Raw genomic sequence first — 12336 nt, 5'->3', positions numbered from 1 at the left:
CAGATTTCCTGAATGTTTTATGTCAGAAAATTTTGAGATTTAACATTTTATTTGACTGATATATCCACTTCTACTGAATCTTCAATGCCTGAAATTTTCTCTTCCATCTCTTGTATTCTTTTGGAGAAGTGCTCCTTGTAACATGAATCTTAAAGGGTCTTATTAATTAAAACAACAACAACAAAAAACAAAAAACAAAAACAAAAAACCAAACACTGGAGCCAGGTATTGGGGTGAATTTTGAAAGATTAAAGAAGCAAAAATAGCCACAGCTAACCTCACCTTGCCAACTTCTCAACTGATCCTGTTTCCTCAAATGGCCAGCCTCTGAGTCCTCATCTGAATGAATCTCAGCTGAACTGCTGCTAAAAGCCAAAAGCTTAAGAAAGGCTAAAGTTCCTGGTCCTCATGCCTTATAATCCTTTCTGCTTCCTGCTATCACTTCCTGGGATTTAAGGTATGTGTTACCATGTCTGGCTCTTTCCAGTGTGGCTTTGAACTCACAGAGATCCAGATGGATCTCTGCCTCCAGAATGCTAGGATTAAAGGTGTGTGTGCCACCATTTTCTGGCCTCTATGTCTATCTAGTGGCTGTTCTGTTCTCTGACCCCAGATAATTTTATTAGGGTGCACAATATATTGGGGGACACAATATCACCACAGTTCCTCTATGTTACTGTTCACATTTCTACATTTTTTACTTCCAGAATTTTTTCATTTTGTGTTTTCTTTATTGCTTCTATTTTCATTTTAAGGTATTGGACAGCTTTATTCATTTCCTTCAACTGTCTGTTTTTTTCTTGGAATAATTTTAGGGATTTATTCACTTCCTCTAATATTCGTTTGTGTTTCCTAAATTTCTTTAAGGAATTTATTTATTTCCTCTCTAATGACATCTATTATCTTCATATAGTTGGTTTGATGGTTTTTTGCTTGTGCTTCAGTGAGGTTGGAATATTCAGAGCATGCTGTGTTAGGATAGCTGAGCTATGGTTGAGATATATTGCTCTGGTTGTTACTGATTGTGTTCTTAAACTGTCACCTAGGCATCTAGATTTGTAGTGATTATAGGTCTAAGCACGTGCACGTGTGTGTGTGTGTGTGTGTGTGTGTGTGTGTGTGTGTGTGTGTGTGTGTTTTGTTCCTTGGCTTTTTTTTCCTCTCTGGATTTTCAGAGTGTGTTGCCTGTGTATTCCTTTTTTTTCCTGGCCTGCTTAGCTGGTGTGTTCATGGGGAGTCCTTGCTGGTGTTGAAGGCTGAGGATGGGGAGGCCAAGAGACAGATGGTCTGTGGAATTCACAGGAGGGTAAGATGAGCAAAGAGAAGCTGCAGTTGGTACTCTGTTACAGTGCTAGAGATGACACTGAGGATTTGGTCTAGGGAAAAAGAGAGAGTGGAGAAGTTCTTTGGACAGCCTAGTTGGTCTTCTGGCTGTCATGACATGTGGTTGTGTAGGAGGTGTCCACTGAAGGTGGGGCTTGGGACACAGGAACAAGACTAGGAGGAAGGTCTGTGGAATCCACAGGAGGTGTAGATAGGAAGGAGAAGAGGCTGCAGCTAGTGATATGTTGTTGTTAGTGAGGATCATGAGAGTTGAGTCTGGGGGAACTGAGAGAGAGATTAGAAAATGTCTTCAGGCAGGCAGCCACCTCCAATACACATTATTGTAACTGGTATGAAGGCACAGGCAGATAATCTAAGAACTCAGAGGCCTTTGGCAAGAGGATTGTGTGTTCAAAGCCATCTTAGGACATATAGTAAGATGTCACTTAATAAGTAGATTTATTTATTTTTGTTTCATGTGTATGGCAGTTTTGTCAGCCTAAATGTATACTATGTGCAAGCAGCCCATAGATGCCAGAAGATGGATAGAATTATTTTAGCTTCTTATAGTAATAATAGGGGGAAATGAGATTACCCAATAGTGAAAATCAGATATAGAGTAAGAATAGAAGATTATTACCTGAAGTACTAGCATGAGTTAGCAAGACACCACTGGGGACAACATCAATGTGTAAGATAAGAGCTTTATTGTGGTAGGAACTGATGGACATAAGGGGAACAATGACATTTAAAATGAGATCAAATCAAGGATACAGTGGGATGCTGTGCCAGGCTATATACAAAATCAATTGAGAAGTCATATCTTGGTTGCTTTTTTATCACAGTCCTTTATTGGTTTGCCTATTTTATCTTTGATGTCAAAGAAGTACAATATTAAATAGTTCAGAAAAATAATCCTATTAAATAAAATCCTTAGAGAAAGGGGGGAAAATCAAGCAGAAAAGCAGTTAGTGGTTCTGTTGAGGCAAATTTAGAAGTTTGAGGATGGCTTCAGGACTGGGGAATGACTTTTGAATGCATTCCCAGTCTGCATGATGAATACACAGGCTGTGTGTGTTATCTGTTATCATTTCCTCTGTTGGGCTGTCCTTTGAAATTTGGAGATGACCGCTCAGATGGTGATTGCTGTGTTGTTTGCAGCTGTGGCTGAAGAAAGAGACTCAAGAGATCAAAACAAGTGTGAGTCAGAAGGCAGTTTGTAAAGATGAGTCTGCAAGGCAGATGAGGCCTTTTTCACACCTTTGAACTTACCCCCCCACCACCACCACCTCCTTACAGAGCTCTACCAGCCTCCTTCTGCTTCTGGCACCAGTAACTTTGTCCTTGTGATTAGAAAGACATATAAGATCAGAGTTCCAGGAGCAGGTTCATAAAAGAAGAGTGACCTTGTATTGGCAGATGTTGATATTAAAGACTACTGAGTTTATAATGAGAAGATGTTTTGTGCACACTGTGTATTTCTCTCATCCATGATTTACCATACTAGGGCCACATGAAGGTATTAATTTTATTCAATTATTGGCAAAGATAAAGAATACATATGCTTCAATTTCTTCCCTTTACAGTGGATGTATAAACACATAGATTACATATGTTACCGGAGATCAAATAAGACAATATAAAACACCCAACAGTAACCTGTTCACAAGATGAAAGTTGAGGAATCAGCAATAATTCTACTGTGTATGGAGATCTTTGCTATCTACCTTGGATCTCAATTGACTCTTCCATAAACACACACATACATACACATTTATTACTGTGAAATAGGTAGACTTCCACAGATAGCATATTTCAAGTTGGTGTTAGGGAAAGACATCACACTTAAAGGAAATATCAGGGGGGCAATTGTGATACACATAGCCCCTGCAATCTGAATTCCAATGATCATATCATTAGAGAAACCAGTTATACTGTGCATCATGATAAAAGATGTACATAAAAATTATATCAAAGTTAAAATTTTAAGTGTTAATATTTCAGATGATACAGCTGATGAACAGAAGGCTTTCTAATTACTGAAGATATTGTTTATAATATTCAAATATTCACATTTATTGGCTTAAGCCAGTGTTCTTAACTCATGGGCAACTTTATACTCAAGAATATAGATAGAGACACATGGAAGTCCTTTTGATCTTCATAACTGGGGAAGGATGCTAATGTCATCTAGAGAGCTAGGGATGGCACTTCATGAATACAAAGAATAGGATCCTCAGGAAAAATCATCATCTGTTCTCCAAATTCCAGTGGAATTATGATTAAGAAATTCAGGTCTAAATAAGTTGTGCTACCTCTTTCTTCCTTTTCCCTGATTGAAGAATCCAGCCAGACTCTGATAAAAATGTCATATTATGTTTGTGCTCCTCATTCATTAAAGATCAGATTGTTAACTGGATAAGAAATGACCCTATTTCTCATTTGAAAACTTTGCTCCATACTCAATGTGAATTAAAAAAAAAAAGATGATGACTGGGTTTGATTTATTGTTTCTGAACTTTGGACAGGGCTCTCCTCAAAGGGTTCATGGGTTTAAAACCCATTCTCTAGGTGGTGCTGGGATTGGAGGACTATGGAGAAGAGGAGGCCAAGAAGATATCCATAGGTTAGCTGGGGCATCATGTCCTTAGTATGGATTATGGAGTTCATTCTCTTTCTGGTTTCCTGTTTGGCTACAGGATCACTCTCATGCACACACATACTCCTGTCACCAACCATGAGGTCCTCACCAGAGTTGATGCTAACATTCAGCACCAAGGTGTTGAGTTTTTACAACTGTGGATAAATGAAGTTATTCATAAAGTCAGCCTACCTCTGAAATTCCATGATAATGAATGATGAAAACAGACTAATAAGGAGAGATTTAGAGGATAGTTTTCTATTGTATTTTCTTCTGTGTCTCCTGATCTGTTTAAAAGCGAACAATTTCACTTTATTATTTGCTTCATAGAATTATCTTGGATATACCTTAATCCTGCTGCAACCAATACCACAAAAGATAAATGCCCTATCTGTCTCCAATAGATGAGTTTGGATAGAGAGATATGGTATGTGACACCTTTCTGAAGAAGTAGACACTAGAGGAAAGAACACCTGTGTAAAGCCCACAGAGTCAATGAGATAATCTGTGTAGCCTTGTTTTACATTCACTGCAACACTCTGCAAAGCTACAACTATGCCATGCAAAAATGTGATTGAAATAATAAATATTACACAAACCCTGATGAGTCAACCTTCATAAGTCTTTACAAGGGACATATCAAAGAAATGTGAAATTATTTCTCAGAAAGGATCCTCAGAAAATAATGACATGAGAAATGGAAAAGGGCAGAAAAAGTATGTCTGGAATTTGAATGTAAAGTCACCTGGACAGTGATTATGTTACTAAGGAGATGGGGGGGGGAGACTAGATAGCATCCAGTCTTAGGAGTAATGATAAATTTGCTCTTGTTCACAGCATCTTCAAGAAATGCTTTTCTATTGCAGCCTACTTTGGCAATTTTGTCACATCACAGGACTTCCTGAAGCTCATATGGGAACAGGTAAAATGAAGGAGACTACAAAAATAAAAGAAAAAATTCTAAACTCTGTCTTCTAGTGGCCAAAGATACCTGGAATTTATGTGTTTCTTCTGATTACTGCCCTCACATTTCTGTCAAGCACAGACCAATTTGTCACTATATATACATAATGTCAGCTAAGTGTTCACAGTTCCCTTCCCTTAGCAGGAGCTGCTGAGTGTATCTCAATGACTGTGTAAAGGAAAATAAGCGAGCAAGGCCAGAAATGGTAGGCAAGGAAATCTGCTGTTGTGTGGGGACAGTGGAAATGGAGACTTTGGGAAAATTGCACTGAGTTTATCCAATACATGTTGTAATCACCGCACCAAGAGAACTGCTTCAAGGACAGCTGGATGATGCACATTTCAGGAAAGCTGATAAGGAGATGATTCAGATCTTCAAACATCTGGGGCAGCCCATTAAGGGAGCAGACAACCTTGGCATCTGCTTGGAGATGTGTGTTGTAGAGTTTCAGTGTGCACTTCAAGCTTTCCTGTGAACTCCCAGGAGAAAATGGAAAGATGAAGATTTTAGAAGTACTCTAAACAAACAAACAAACAAACAAACGTGTATCTTGCTAAGTCTAATTTGAACATAATATTCCCAAATACAAGGAGAAAGAAGACACAATTGACTGCAAGATAAACAATTACTCCAGTTGTCACGTTTAACTTGATTCAATCTTACCTCCAAGCTTCCTGAAATCTTCTTATAGAAGTAACTCAGGGTGCTGATGAGATGACTCAACAGTGAGGAATATTTTTTTGCTCTTGCAAAGGACCTAGGTCCAATCCCCAGCACCCTCAAAGTAGCTTTCAAGTATTTTTGCCTCCATTTGTAATTCTGACACTGTCTTCGGGATTCTACAGGCAGCAGATATGTGTATATAATCTTTTTGAGACAAAGTCTCATCATGTAGTCCTGCATGGTTTGGAATTTGCTGTGTAGACCAGATTGGTGTTGAGTTCACAGAGACTAATCTTCCTGTCTCCTGAGTACTGACGTTAAAGGTATGTACCACCATACATAGCCTACCACTTTTCTTCAAGGTTGTTCTTTTGTTTTCAGCATTGTTTAAAATACTTCTTGGATGACAGTGCTGCTTTCTGACCACAGAAATTCCATAATGCCAATTCTCTAGGTCTTCATTTTCTTATATATCAGCACCTTGGTTAATGATATGCATGGGTATAATATATCGAATGTTCCCACTACCTGCCCAAACTAAACCCTTTGCATAAAATTAATTTGAAGTTAGATTGTATTGAGATTATATTAAACTCTAACCTCTCTACTTCTTCTCAAGTGGTGCAGAATCAGAGTAATCTTGGTTCCAGAATCAGGTTAATTCCAGGGCTATTTCTTGGTCACAAGGAGAGATCCTCTGTAGCTAGAGTTTTCCTGCCTGGCCCAAAGTCAGGACAAATCTCTATCACCTGCCAGTCCCACAGCCGCTCAGACCCTACCAAGTAAACACAGAGACTTATATTGGTTACAAACTGTATGGCCGTGGCAGGCTTCTTACTAACTGTTCTTATAGCTTAAATTAATCCATTTCCATTAATCTGTACCTTGCCACGTGGCTCGTGGCTTACCGGCATCTTCACATGCTGTTTCTCATCATGGTGGCTGACAGTGTCTCTCTGACTCAGCCTTCCACTTCCCAGCTTTATTCTCCTCCTTGTCCCGCCTACACTTCCTGCCTAGCCAATGGCCAATCAGTGTTTTATTTATTGACTAATTAGCAACACACTTGACAAACAGACCATCCCACAGCACTTCCCCCCCCTTTTTTTTTTTTCAAAAAGGAAGGTTTTAACCTTAACAAAGTAAAATTACATATAATTTGGGAATTTGGGCGTAGCTTCTCTTACTACTTCCTGCTGGAGGGGGGCGCTGTATCTTATGGGGACACAAAGAAAATTTTAGGATTATGGAGTAGTCCATGAGGCTGTATTGTCTGAGCCAGTTGCCTTCAAACGGTTCTGGATGTTCGATCATCTGGGCCATGGTGTCATCGGAGACCTTTCAGGGGGTCTTGGCTGGTCAAACCTGATGTATCTTAATCTTGAACAAATCCATAGCCTTTGGTTTTCTGTGGGAACAAAAGAGACTCTTCCAAAGCAACATATCCTTATATCCAAATTTTGAAGTCAAGGTATCTTTAAAATATACATTTTGGCATAACTCAACAGCTGTTACAATCAAATGTTTTTCTGCAGTTAAAAATCCCAAAGACAACACAATCCAGATTCTCTGTGTAATATTCATCTTCACATGGCTTATTTTTTATATTAATTTTACTGTCTCTTTAAAGACTTTATTTTTTTAAAACTATGTATTTGTTTCTATAACTCTATATATCACCTTTTTTGTCTCTTTCAAGCCTACGTATCTTTTACACACATTGTAAACTATTACATCTGAATCTGTCTTATTGAGAATCTATTGCCTTAAACTGCAGCAGCTGTGGCTGCTGGCTCTGCCCACCTCAGCTTCCCAACCTGGCCGTGGTACTTTACCACCGGCTCTGGGAGCTATCGTGGGTCTATGCTTTTATCCAAGCAGCGTGTAGCCCAGAAACCTCTTTGCTTTGTACCAGCAAAGGCTAAATCCACCATGCAGCTTAATGTGCCACTTGCAGAGGCCTCATTCCCGCCATACTGCAGGTTGAGTGCACACGCTAGGAATCCACCAGTAACTCAAACCAGCAGCTGCCGCTCATTTAAGAGAGACAATTAGGAAGCTGTTTTTATTTCCGTTTTAGAATCTTTTCTCAGGTTTTAGGTGGAAACTCTTGCCACCACGTTGGACGCCATTTGTAGCTAGAGTTTTCCTGCCTGGCCCACAGTCAGGACAAATCTCTATCACCTGCCAGTCCCACAGCCGCTCAGACCCGACCAAGTAAACACAGAGACTTATATTGGTTACAAACTGTATGGTCGTGGCAGGCTTCTTACTAACTGTTCTTATAGCTTAAATTAATCCATTTCCATTAATCTTTACCTTGCCACGTGGCTCGTGGCTTACCAGCATCTTCACATGCTGTTTCTCATCATGGCGGTTGACAGTGTCTCTCTGACTCAGCCTTCCACTTCCCAGCTTTATTCTCCTCCTTGTCCCACCTACACTTTCTGCCTAGCCAATGGCCAATCAGTGTTTTATTTATTGACTAATTAGCAACACACTTGACAAACAGACCATCCCACAGCAATCCTCCTTTCCAAAAGAAGCTGCATAATTAATTTGAGAAGAGAACCCTGAATATATTAGAAATTGCTGTCGATGTTTACATGTGTAAAACTAGAAGAAATGCTTCAATTATGGCAAAACATAAAACCACACACAAACAAAAGAAACAAAAAAAGAAAGCTAATATCTTTGTAGTTAATTTTGAAAAGTAAGCTGCTGACATTTCCTTTAAAGATATAGATGAACACACTTCTTCTAGTTTCTAGATGGTACAGCAGAGAAATAATGAGAGGGTCTGGACCCAGTTCACACCATAAAAAACAAAACAAAACGAAACAAAAAACCCAAAACAAAACAAAACAGAATAAGAACTAGCATCCAGCAGGACCTAAAGCCAAGTCTGTGTCAGCATTAAGTGCTCAGTATAGGACTTGGACCTCAGTGTATCATGGATTCCTTGATATGATCTTTATATGTGTGGTATAAAAGTATAGTTATGAAAAGACAAATGTATGCTCATTTATAGACTGGAGAAATTGACCTTGAATAAAGTAGGGCATCTCTATTAAAGTAAACACTTGGTTAATTGCTTAGTACAAGATTAGATACACTGCAGGTATTTAATCAATACTTCTTGAATTAAACTGAATGTCTTATATGGCATACATATGACTCTTCAATCCATCTTCTAATTGTTCCCTCCATCTTAAGACTTTAGCTGAATCTATGAGTTGAGAATGGTAATTTGTCTCTGCAAATGGCAAATTAGCAGATATAGCCTATATAATGAGAAACTTGGATATAGAAAGACTACACTGAAGTTTTGCTACCATGTTATTGATATAGTTTGGAATTGCTGTGACTAGAATCTAGTGCTTCATATATGCTAGGAAAATATCCTGGGAAATCACTAAGATTCATCCCTAACCTGAATTACCCTCTCCTGCTCATGCGAACTTTTCATGTGAGAACTCATAGCAGGCTTTGTGGATAAGTGATCACTAAAGTAGACATTTTTCATTTTCTCCATCATACTCCCAATAATGGAAGATGATCACATTAAATAACTAAAAGATACTACAATTATTATTGATAAATGATAAGATACACAAAAGACATGTGAAAGATAAGAGGGAACACTTAGTTAAGTATTCAATGTAGTTGAAAGGAAGCTCAAAGCAGACCTCCTAGAGAGGGAATGTTTAGTGGGGTCTTGATAAGTAAAAGAGAGTAAGGAAAAATGCTCTAGTAAAAGCTGAAAAGAAAGGGAAATCATGGAGCTTGGATCATCAAAACCCCTTCACTGAATTGCAAGGGTCCCTCAGCCAAGACACAGAACTGTATATGACTAGTTGTGTAGCACTGGGAAGAGTTAAGGATGTAAAGCAGGAAGGAGCTAATTTCCATTATTTCAGATGCAGAAAGTGGAGTGAATGTAACAGAGGGCTTTAGTTTTAAAGGAGAGGGTGATTTGATCAAATTTGAATTTAGAAGGCTATATTTGGTTGCAACATAGATACTAGGAAAAAAGGAAGAAATAAAGTAGCAGAAAGAAGGGAATTATTGGGGACTCTTGAAGTAATAGGCAAGGACATTGTAGATCTGGATACAATGGTGAGCATGGGGAGAGGCAGAAAGTAATTCAAATAGTCTAATGGGCCTTAATGAGAGACTAGAAGCAGAACCTAAGGAGTATGAGTGGATTAATGCACCACAGCAGGCTCCACCACAGCAGGCTCCTTTCACCCCTGGCATGTTCACACTCCCTGCAGATAAGTATCCCAATACTCTTCCTTTGGGTTCAATGGTTCAAACTGTAAAAGAATGCTATTTTCTCCAGAGCTGGCTGTGGATGTGGCTCCTGGTTTACATCTTCCTCTAGCATCTCTCAACCCTATTGTGTTTAACATTTGAACTACTTCTCTTTATATTTCAATTAGGTAGGTAATTTTCAAGTGCTTCAATAACCTCCAGAATATGACATTTAAAATGTTTTAAAAACAAAGATTTTTTCTTTTTTTTTTAATGACTGTGAGACATGTCTACTCCTGGCAGCACCAATTTACTTCAGAGAAGATATGGGCATTAAAGAACCTCCACATGGAGTTTCATTGTGGCAAAAGTTAGCCATGGGCAAGAAAGTGCCCTTGTATGGATTACTGACAGTATGCTGTCCAAAATGGACAAGCAGGACACAAAACAAAAGACTACCAATCCTTGCCAAGACAGATGTGGTTGCAGCTTTGGTAACAGGCGTCCTCTGAGGCCAGGACAATATGACACCATTGCTGAAGTGGTTTTGCAATCCGGAAAAGGTACAGTGGCCCTTCCTTTGAAGGCAGCTGAACAGGCAGTGGATCAATGGCTCCTGGTGTGCAGTGGAACAGTAGCTGGAGCAGTTATTCTTGGAGGAGTAACTAGGCTAACGGAGTCTGGCCTCTCAATGATAGACTGGTATTTAATAAAGGAGATGAAGCCACTCACAAGCCAAGAAGAATGGGAAGCCAAATTCCAAAAACACCAGCAATTTCCAGAATTTAAAATCCTGAATCACAGCATGACACTGGTGGAATACAAGTTTATCTGGTACATGGAATACTTGCACTGAAAGTGAGGTTGAACTGTAGGCCTTGCATACATCCTGTTTCACAAATGAGTCTGTCAGATATGCTAAGCCTGTAGGCTGAAGATAATGCCCCAACATTGCAGAGAAACCTCAGGTGACTGTCCAGGAAGCTGGCTGTTTCTGTCACAACTCACATTTTTGGAAGTCACTTGTTTGCACTTCCTGTTTTACTAGGTAATATTAATTCCTTCTTGGGTCTCTGAGGGAGTTGAAGATTAGATAGTTATAGTTTTTCTTGTTAAGAAATTTCAGAAAAGAAACTCACTAAGATGTGTAAAGTATATAAAATTGAAAGACATCATAAGATAGTTTTCTGTTGGTAATATAAGTTAGGATAGAAAGTGAATTAGGAACAATTTGTACTCACCAAATAGGATAAATAATAGAATATTTTCTCTGAATTTGTCAAATGCAAATGGAATAGACATTGTTGATGTATTTATTGTTTGTACATATTATATATAGTTATTTTACTTATTGTATATAGTTTTTCTTATATTAATTTTAACTTTTTTATTTTTTATTTTAGACAATAAGGGGGAAATGTGGTGATATTTTATTTGTGTTCTAATAAATAAAGCTTGCCTGGAGATCAGAGGAAAAAGCCAGCCATTATAAGTAAACACAAATGTCAAACAGTGTTAGCACACACCTTTAATCCTATCACTTGAGAGGCAGGGATCTATCTGGATCTATGTGAGCTCAAGGCCACACTGGGAACAGAGCCAGGCGTGGTGGCACATGCCTTAAATTCCAACACTAGTTAACCATGGAAGTCTGGAGGACTATACAGACAGACAGGAAGTGACAGAGCTGGGCAGGAAGAGGAAGTGATGTAGCTGAACAGAGAGAGCAAATCAGATGGCAGAACAGCAAGGCATATAGAAGGCATATAGATGTGGATAGACAGGAAGTATCTTGCTTTTGGAAGCTGTGGAGTTGGTGAGGTGAGGCCAGCATGTGGCTGTTTACATTCCTCTGATCTCTCTCAGGTTTTCACTCCTATATCTGGCTCCATGTTTTCTATTAATAAGACTGTTTAGAAATCTATGTACAACTGAGTAAACATGACCCTATAGTTCTACAACTCAACTCTGAAAAAGAAATGTTTTTATTTTCCCACTGTCACTTTGTACTAATTAGGTGATACTGCTAGGAAGGAAAAAAAAAGCAAAAAGGAACAACCAATGACACTGGTGGTAAAAAAAAAAAAAAAAAAAAAGCTAAGCTTTTATTCCTCATATATTTTTTACAAATAACTACATAAAGTAAGCAAGAAGTTGTTGGTGGCATCAGTGCCACATTGACACTTACCAGTTGTCTGTACACTTGTGTACGTGACAGAGTACATTTGTTACAGTGATGTTCCCCTGCATTGAAACTCAGGTAGCAACATATTTTTGTAAACCTGTACTATGAGTCAATACTTCTTCCAAATCTTTTATTAACACATAGTACCTGAGCTTGGATTATATAACCTTTTAGATAATCCTTTCTACAATACAAGCTCAATTCACTTTTCTCTCAATAGCTCCCAATTCTTCACCACAGATATTCAAAGCCCCACTAAATGAAGTAGGTATTTGTGTTCTTGGAATTAAGTTGCTTGCTTTT

Source organism: Peromyscus eremicus, chromosome 2 (genome assembly GCF_949786415.1).
Source record: "Peromyscus eremicus chromosome 2, PerEre_H2_v1, whole genome shotgun sequence".
Lineage (NCBI taxonomy): Eukaryota > Metazoa > Chordata > Mammalia > Rodentia > Cricetidae > Peromyscus > Peromyscus eremicus.
This window is presented reverse-complemented; position numbering follows the sequence as displayed.